The 7,354-nt window shown below is 41.1% G+C and overlaps 1 non-coding gene across 1 annotated transcript; it reads left to right on the top strand.

The window, feature by feature from the left end:
- The first annotated feature begins 5,378 nt into the window (after nt 1–5,378).
- TRNAR-UCU (transfer RNA arginine (anticodon UCU)) lies at nt 5,379–5,452 on the top strand. Its single transcript has one exon. It is a non-coding gene; the product is annotated as a tRNA-Arg (tRNA).
- Nucleotides 5,453–7,354: the final 1,902 nt, after the last annotated feature.

The following is a 7,354-nucleotide window of genomic DNA, read 5'->3' as shown; positions in this document are numbered from 1 at the left end:
TGGGGAAAAAATGGTTGTTTCTCCAAGTGTATTTACTTTGCAGATATAGTGTAACTAGAGGTGTGAAAATGACACTCCCAGAGGCCACTGGAATCAGGTTAAAATATAATTGGGAAATATTTAACAAAATAATAAAACAATAAAACATAGATGACATCACATTTTAAAACTAAATCAATATGCAGCCATAAGGATACTTATGTATGGGTTAGTGGCCTCTGTTTCTATTTATGTTTGAAGCCATTGGTCTAAACCACAAAGTGGTACTACAAACCCTGAGAGATGTGGTGGGCTTTGGCCAGGCTCTGCTTTACCCTCCAGTAAGTCCTCATTGTAGAATTAGATCCTGGACACAGCACCTAACTTCTCTGAACCATAACTGTTTCATATATAAAATGAGGAGATTGGGTTCTATGGTCTCTAAGGTCCCTTGCAACTTTAAATCTATGCTCCTATGAAATCACCGCTTCTGGGCATGTTCATTTTTGACAACTATATCTCAAGTTTATTAAGATATATCAAATTTGTTGATTAACTAATGCGATTAATGACTCTATTGTTATTGTTGTTTTCTCAGAAGACAAAATGAGAAACATTAAGAGGATTAATCCAATTTGGATTTTTTAGAAAGGAAGGAGGAGGTGAAATTAATTCACCAAAAATGACCTTCAGTTAACAGCAGTGTTACCATAGTAAAATTACTTATCTATTGATGGTATTTGTATGTCATTTAAAAGGTAAAACATTCCCACAGAAGTTTGGATTGTGAGAGGTAGTGTTACAATGGAAAGATTGTTGGATTTTGAGTCTAGAAAGAATTGAGTTTGAATCTGTATTTTCTTAAGTTCTGTGACTCTGGACAAATAATTTACTATTTCTAAGGTATTTTTCTCATCATTCAGATAAAATATACCCACCAATAGCCTTAATGAATTTTTATGAAGAAAGCACATTGTAAACTTGATATATAAATATAATCTATGGCACAGGATATCCCATTCTCACCCAAGATTCTGGGTTCACATGGACAAATACTATTCTCAGGGCTAACTTGGACAGAGTCATTTTTTTCTTCTCTTCTGCTTGTTGTACCCACTTGGAGTTACTCCAAGAAAATCTCCTGCTGCATTCATATAACTCATGTTTAACTTACCCCAAGTGTGGGTGAAAGCAATCCACCAGCATTCATAGAAGCACTCAAGGTACTGAATGCATATCAGGTATAGGGGGAGCTTTTATTTCACTACAAAAAAGTGTGGAGGGCATAAAGTACTTACAAGGTCCCATAAACATAAACATTCAGGAAAAAAAACAAAAATAAAACTATCAACTCCTCCCAGAAGGGAACTGAATTTGGTGTTGCTATCATAGAGACCCAGTGATTTCTTCTTTCATTCAGAAATTTACATAGTCTTTCTAAGTTAAGCCTGAGATGAGCTTTGAGCCAGTCTTCCTGATTCTAGGTCCAGCAGCCCATTTACTATACCAGGCTGCCTTTCTCATCTTATTCTAAAAGAGAATACCATCAGCCTGAAATAGGCTCCTAGGGTTACCACTCAGAAAGGACACAGGTCAGTATGTAAGGGATTAGTATATCAGTTGTTTCAATTGTATCTGACTCTTTGTGACCTCTTTTGGCATTTCCTTGGCAAAGAAACTGGAGTGGTTTGCCATTTCTTTCTCTAGCTCATTCTAAAGAAGAGGAACTGAGGCAAACGGGGTTAATTGACTTGCCCAGCATCACATAGCTAATAATAATGTCTGAGGCCAGATTCGAACTCAGAAAGATGAGTCTTTCTAACTCCAGACCTGGCACTTTATCCACTATGCCTTCTATGTGTAGGCATATATTAAAAACAGAAAATCCCCCAGTTAGGATGGCATTATTATAATCCAGGTGAGAAGAAATGAGGTGCCTAACTGAGAGGAACTGCATAACATGGTGGAACATGCATAAATAAGGTGTTCTAAAACTCGAGTTTTAATTGCATTTCTATTTATTACTATCAGTGTGACACTGGGGGAGGGAGGAAATAAGCATTTTTCTAATGTCTGCCATGTGCCAGGCTGTGGCAGCAAGGTGGCGCAGTGGATAGAGTGCCTGGCCTGGAGTCAGAAAGATTTTTCTTCTTTAGTTCAAGTCTGGCTTCAGACACTTAGCTGTGTGACCCTGGGAAAGTCATTTAACTCTGTTTCCTTATCTGTAAAATGAACTGGAGAAGAAAGCGGCAAATCACTCCAATATCTTTCCCAAGAAGACTTCCCCCAAAGAGGTCACAAGCGAGAAATGACTAAACAACAAAAAACAAAAATGTGTCTGTTACTCTGCTAGGCACTTTATAAATGTTATTTCATTTGATCCTCACAGCAACCTTTCAAGTTAGGTTCTTTATCATTATCCCCATTTTACAGATGATGAAACTAAGGTCAAGGGTGGCTGGGTGGTGCAGGGAATAGAGCACCAGCCCTGGAGTCAGGAGGATCTGAGTTCAAATCTGGCCTCAGACACAACACAAAAAACTAGCCATGTGACCTTGGGCAAGTCATTTAACCCCAATTGCCCTCCCCTCCCCCCTCCAACATGCAAAAATAAAAGGAAAAAAAAGAAAAAAGAAACTAAGGTCAAGAGGTTAAGTGACTTGCCTAGCAACATATAGTGAGTGAGTGTCTGAGGCCAGATTTGAACTAAGGTCTTCCTTATTCCAGGCCCAACACTCTTATCTACTTTACTGCATTGGACAAATTCTTTCATTCTTTTGGTTCTCATTTTTTTCATCTGAAAGGAAAGGATTAGACTAGATGATCAATAAAGCCCTTTTTAGATCGACGTTTATGATCCTATCACCACTTTTAGTCTTGGTTTTCTCATCTTTAAAGTAATATTAATAATGCTAATATTCCTAATAGTCAATAAAAGCTGTCATAAGGTTCAAAGGAGATAACATGCATGAGGTGTTTTGTAAGTGATAAGTGCTATGTAAATGTGTTCTTTTACTATTATCTCTATTCCAATAGTCAACTCTCCTCTTCAACAAATGAGAAAGTATTTATCAAGCATGTTTTGTTGTTATTTAGTCATGTCTGACTCTTTGGGATCCCATTTGGAGTTTTCTTGGCAAACATTGGAGTGGTTTGCTATTTCCTTCTCTATCTCATTTTACAAATGAGTAAATTCAGGCAAACAGTGCTAAGTGACTCATCCCGGGATATATAGCTAGTAAGTATCTGAAGCTGGATTTGAACTCAGGAAGATGAGTCTTTCTGATTCTAAGCCAGATGCTCTATCCACTGAGCCACCTATCTGTCCTACAGAACACTGTGCCAGATGTTGTGGTAAGTAGTAGGTATACTAATCCTAAAGGAGATACAGGCTCTGCCCTTTAAGGAACTGACATTTTGATAGAAGAGCAATACGTAAAGAGGTGCAGTAAGCAGTGAATAGATTCTTAGAGCAAGAGGTAGTAGGGCATGGGTGGTGTATGAGTGGCAGCAGGCAGATGACTAGATGGTTTAGATGGAAGACTGGGACAGCACCTGAAGGTGAAGCATGTTCTCATAGTAGATACATAGTAGGCTAATTGGGCTACTTTGTAGTTACCTGATCAACAGTTAAAATAGATGGACCCTAGGGCAAGAGCCTCAGAGATCACTGGATTAATATTCCCAGGGACTGGGTTGGTTTCTAGAGGTATCCAGGATGAGGAGGTCTAGGTCTGGGGTGGACATTGAGAGAGATAGAGAAAGACAGAAAGATATACTTTACTATCATCTGATCTCTGAAAGCTGGCAGCTCTCTTCTGAGTATGACTTGAATCTCTTGATAGGTGTCCCAGGGCTAGTGTGCTCTAGGCTCTAGTGGAGTATAAGGGCATAGGCAAACCTCAGTAAAACAGAGAATAGACACAGTCTGGTCTCTGTCCTTTTATTTCATCTAATCTGTGTGTAGTAGGTGTATAGACACTTGAATAAAAACCTTTGAGTCAGATGCATCATTTTAGCAATTGGCTATTTTCAGATTAAGGGGAGATTGCATGGTATGGTGGGAAGAACATTATTTTGGGAATCAGGAGGTCAGGATTATAGTTCTGGTTTTTCTGTTAAGTTAGAACAGTGATTTCATCTCTCTAGGCCTCAGTTTTCTTATCTATACAGTGAGAGATTTAGACTAACATCTCTAAAGGTTCCTTCTGGCACACTCACATTCTGTAATTTTGTAATTCTGTGAAATCAGTTTAAACTGAAGCAGCAGTGATTTAAGTTTCACACAAGAAGGGACTTACTAAACATGAGGGTAACTTAGTATTGGAAATAATAACCAAGAAAATTGTGAAGTAGTCTTCTTTACATGTAGTAGAACTCCGTCTGGACTGGATAAGGCAAGGTTTCACCAAAAGTCAAAAGATGATTCAAGATGATCTTGCAATAGTCCTTCTAGCCCTGGAAATATCCTCAAAAATAGGAAATACCCTATTCCATGGGTGACTCTGTAATTTTATCCTAGAAGGGGGCATGGTATAAACTAGGAGAGAGTATGTGGAAGACAAGGTAGGTCCTGTGCAGATTATGGTTGCTTTGGGACACAGAGGAGCATTGGCTCAAATGTCGGAAATTTCCTATTCTCATCCCTAGTTGTGTCCCTAAGGGAGGGGTCTGGTTATCTTGTCCTGTCAGATCTTTCCCCTTCTTAGATTCTGAGAGGTCTCCCTAGCACCTCCCATCTGCATTTCATTAATCTGGCCCCCGCCTTTTCCGCTCCCACTGCTCAGGAAAGGAGGTGACTTTTCCTTGCTAGACAAACACAGGGCTTGGAATCAAGTCTGGACCAGTGACCTCTCTGCTGCTCAGAATCCAGATTTCCATGCTGATCTTTGCTGCCCCTCACTCAGCCTCTGTACTGAGGCAGCCCCTTTGTCTCTGGGATCAGTATTTCCAAGCTCCCAAGCTTTGCTTAGCCTTTTTCTGAACAGAGCTCGATTGGGCTAGAGCGAGATAGAGTGAGGATGGAGATAGACATGGCTTCTGTTTTCCCGCTTTCACTGTTAGGGCTGGAGTTGGAATGCTTAATTAGCATAAGAATGGAGAGACCCTCTCTGTATCCTTCCTTGGGGATGGAGGGGAAAAGAGAGGCTCCAGTTCTTTCTCCATTAGGGATGCTGAGTCAAAGAAAAAAAGATTACCCTCAGATCCTTCCCATCCCTTACAGACCCAGGGACCTGCTGTGTTGAGAGAGGCTTTGATGGAGCCGGCTTGTGGATCCCTGCTCCGGATTTTCCAGCTGTCCCTGTCCCCTGCTCAGAGCGCAGGATGCTGAGATGGCTCGGTGATGCAGAAGGTATGTGCTTTTTCAGTTCTGGTGCTGATGCTGTATGTGTGGTGAGGTCTCTGTGGCGCAATGGACGAGCGCGCTGGACTTCTAATCCAGAGGTTCCGGGTTCGAGTCCCGGCAGAGATGGTCGCCTACTGGTATCTCTTTTATTTTATGTGCTGTCACACCAGGATGATAATTATATTTATCTCTCCCTAGAGGGGTTGGAGAGAGAGAAAAAACCCCCTTCTCCCTTTGTTCTCCCTTCCTTCTCCATCCTTTCTCTGCTCTCCAGCCTTTCCCCCCCACCAACATGCATTGTTTGGGGACTCATTTATAGGCTGCTTGGTCTGCTTGGCATTGCCTTTGAATCCTTTGTCTCAGGGTTGAGATCCAGCTGGGACGGACGACCTCCACAAAGTGAGCTTTACAAATCCCCATGATACCAGACCACCAGGCAGTTTCTAGAGCCTCTGGAGCCATTACTGCTCCCTCCTCCTACCTCTGAAAGTGAGAAAAAAAAGAATAAATAAAATTGTCTTAGAGACCACCGGAGAAATGTCCAGTGCTCCCCATCTTACTTTTGTTTCCATTTTTAGTGGATGTGGGGATTCAAAATGGGGAGAAGGCAGTTTAAATTATTTTTTTTCTCATCCCTTTTGTTAAGCTGTTCTTTTGTGATCCTTGGGGCTCAGAACATTTTGCCAAAATTCCACTTCCTTGAAAGAACAAGATGAATAGGAATCACTGCTTTTCCTGTTAGTAGAATAAACCAGGGCAAAATAGTCAATCACAGGCTGCAAATTAGGTGAGTAGATTAGCTGAGTCTGCCTCTCAGTAACTAGAGGTCTTGGACCAATGCTTATGTATCTTTCATGAGAAACAAGTTATGATCTATCTTATTTATAATATAGGTCACAAGGATCTAATCTTATATGTGGTTTGCCCAGATTCTCCATTAAAAAAAAAAAGATCCTGTTCTCACTATTTCACTCATCTTACTTTCAAATTTTCCCTTTTTCTTTTGCTTTCTTATTCACCTTCACTCAGGCATGTTGGAATGTTGTCAGATCAGGATATTTCTTGGGTTTCTATTTTGGGATAATTTGGCTCTCTCCCTGCCGCACTGCCTTGCATATCACTGCTTCCGGCCAATTAGGTTGTAAAGGAGTCGATCCCACCAGGAATTGACCTCCACCTTGGTTGAACCCAGGTAATATGAGAAGACACAAGTCCTTTCTCCAGCAGCTGGGGGAAAGTTAGCATCTCTCTCACTGAGTGCTCTGGATAGGGTAGACTGTGTAAGACAAGATGTTCACACTGGTGCCATGGACCTGTGCTGGGAGAAGCTTGGGGGGTTTCTACCGGTGTGGATATGGACTAAAGAAGATCATGGAGTCGGGTCTAGTCTGATCCCAAAGACTGGGAGATCCCTGAAAGCCCATTGTGGGGTCCTCATCTTCAGGGGATTCTGAGTCATTCCAGAAACGATTGAAATGAGATTCTTGAGATTCTTTTGGAATAATATGACCCCTTGAGCTCTTCCAGAATAACTTGGAACCCCCTGTGGGAACCCCACCATGTTCTCTCTTGAAGTTTCTCTGTTTTTCTTCTCTTTTGAAATTTTACTCATGTTAATTAGTTTCCTTCAGTCCAGTTGCACTGTCTATAAGAGTTTTGAGATTCCTTGATTTGTAACAGCAGCAATCTTGGAGTTTGATAGCAAGTCTGTCATATCATTGGTTCAACTCTTCCTTAAGGACACTGCTTCAAGGGAAAAATAATCTGCGTGCCTGGTTTTTTTTTTTTTTTTGAGGGGGTGAAAAGGGGAAGGGATACAGAAAGAGTCTATTTAACAACTAAGTCTGTGAATTTTTATTCTTCCCCATGTACCTGAGCATCATGTTCTGTTCCAGCTCTCTCATTAAAGCAACTGAATGAAAATGAGAAGACTGTCAGAGGCCCCCCCACTGCTGAAGGTCAGAGAGAGGTGGGTACCTTCTAATTAGATCTTGGGTAAGCTCGTATCTGCTCCAGTACTGAAAGTCT

The sequence above is a fragment of the Petaurus breviceps genome, unplaced genomic scaffold (genome assembly GCF_028583685.1).
Source record: "Petaurus breviceps papuanus isolate PSGF00001 unplaced genomic scaffold, PetGlider_PUasm1.0 90510, whole genome shotgun sequence".
Taxonomy (NCBI): Eukaryota; Metazoa; Chordata; class Mammalia; order Diprotodontia; family Petauridae; genus Petaurus; species Petaurus breviceps.
The sequence above is the reverse complement of the archived record's forward strand: the minus strand, read 5'-3'. Positions and strand labels throughout refer to the sequence as shown.